Genomic DNA, 2,283 nt, shown 5'->3' on the forward strand with positions numbered 1-2,283 from the left:
GGTCGTTTAAGTACAGATAACATAGTGATTGTACAAGAGGTTGTCCATTCGATGAAAAGGAAGAAGGGAAGAAGAGGATGGATGCTTCTTAAACTGGATTTGGAGAAAGCTTATGACCGCATTCGTTGGGATTTTCTTCAAGATACCTTAGTAGCTGCTGGGTTATCAGAGAAGTGGGTGCATTGGATCATGCAGGGTGTTACGGGTTCGTCTATGAATATTCTTTGGAATGGTGAGAAAATTGAGGCCTTTCAACCATTTCGGGGATTGCGCCAAGGGGATCCGTTGTCCCCGTATTTGTTTGTTCTCTGCCTTGAACGTCTGTGTCATTCGATAGAGTCTGTTGTTGGCCGAAAAGAATGGAAACCTATACGGCTTTCTCAAGGCGGTCCGATGCTTTCTCATATCTGCTTTGCAGATGATTTGATATTGTTTGCTGAAGCCTCTATATCGCAAATTAGAGTTATCAGACGGGTGTTAGAACGTTTTTGTGTAGCTTCAGGGCAGAAAATCAGTCTGGAGAAGTCCAAAATATTTTCCTCAGAGAATGTGTCCAGGGACTTGGGGAAGCTTATCAGCGATGAGAGTGGGATCAAGGCTACCAAGGATTTAGGTAAGTACCTTGGAATGCCTATTCTGCAAAAGAGACTGAATAAGGAGACCTTTGGGGAAGTCTTAGCAAGAGTATCTTCGAAATTAGCGGGATGGAAGGGTAAATGTTTGAGTTTAGCGGGCCGCCTTACACTTACCAAAGCTGTGCTTATGTCTATTCCGGTGTTATCAGAGGTATGTTTAAAGGCACCAGTTCAGGACTTTTGGCAAGATGGTGTGGGTTGGAATCTTGGCCCGTTGTTGCCTCATCTCGCTGAGGATTCCAGACTACGGCTGGGAGCTATTGTAGTTGACAAGGTTACCGGAGCTATAGATCGTTTGTCTTGGGGGACGAGCTCTGATGGGTCGTTTACGGTCACTTCGGCCTATGAGTTGATCACACGGAGTAATAGACTAGAACCGGATATGGTTGCTTTCTGGTCCCGGGTGTGGCGTGTGGTGGCTCCGGAAAGAGTCAGAGTTTTCTTGTGGCTAGTGGGAAATCAAGCTATCATGACGAATGCAGAAAGGTTTCGACGACATATCTCTGATTCCTTTGTTTGTCAAGTTTGCAAGGGCTNTTATCAGACGGGTGTTAGAACGTTTTTGTGTAGCTTCAGGGCAGAAAATCAGTCTGGAGAAGTCCAAAATATTTTCCTCAGAGAATGTGTCCAGGGACTTGGGGAAGCTTATCAGCGATGAGAGTGGGATCAAGGCTACCAAGGATTTAGGTAAGTACCTTGGAATGCCTATTCTGCAAAAGAGACTGAATAAGGAGACCTTTGGGGAAGTCTTAGCAAGAGTATCTTCGAAATTAGCGGGATGGAAGGGTAAATGTTTGAGTTTAGCGGGCCGCCTTACACTTACCAAAGCTGTGCTTATGTCTATTCCGGTGTTATCAGAGGTATGTTTAAAGGCACCAGTTCAGGACTTTTGGCAAGATGGTGTGGGTTGGAATCTTGGCCCGTTGTTGCCTCATCTCGCTGAGGATTCCAGACTACGGCTGGGAGCTATTGTAGTTGACAAGGTTACCGGAGCTATAGATCGTTTGTCTTGGGGGACGAGCTCTGATGGGTCGTTTACGGTCACTTCGGCCTATGAGTTGATCACACGGAGTAATAGACTAGAACCGGATATGGTTGCTTTCTGGTCCCGGGTGTGGCGTGTGGTGGCTCCGGAAAGAGTCAGAGTTTTCTTGTGGCTAGTGGGAAATCAAGCTATCATGACGAATGCAGAAAGGTTTCGACGACATATCTCTGATTCCTTTGTTTGTCAAGTTTGCAAGGGCTGAGATGAAGATATTATGCACATACTACGGGATTGTCCAGCGATGTCGGGGGTTTGGAGGAGGTTAGTACCTGCGCGGAGGCAGACACAGTTTTTTGGAACACCTTTGTTTGAATGGTTGTATGAGAATTTGAATGGAGATTGGTCTACCTTTNCTATTCTGCAAAAGAGACTGAATAAGGAGACCTTTGGGGAAGTCTTAGCAAGAGTATCTTCGAAATTAGCGGGATGGAAGGGTAAATGTTTGAGTTTAGCGGGCCGCCTTACACTTACCAAAGCTGTGCTTATGTCTATTCCGGTGTTATCAGAGGTATGTTTAAAGGCACCAGTTCAGGACTTTTGGCAAGATGGTGTGGGTTGGAATCTTGGCCCGTTGTTGCCTCATCTCGCTGAGGATTCCAGACT

Source organism: Camelina sativa, chromosome 8, assembly GCF_000633955.1.
Source record: "Camelina sativa cultivar DH55 chromosome 8, Cs, whole genome shotgun sequence".
Taxonomy (NCBI): Eukaryota; Viridiplantae; Streptophyta; class Magnoliopsida; order Brassicales; family Brassicaceae; genus Camelina; species Camelina sativa.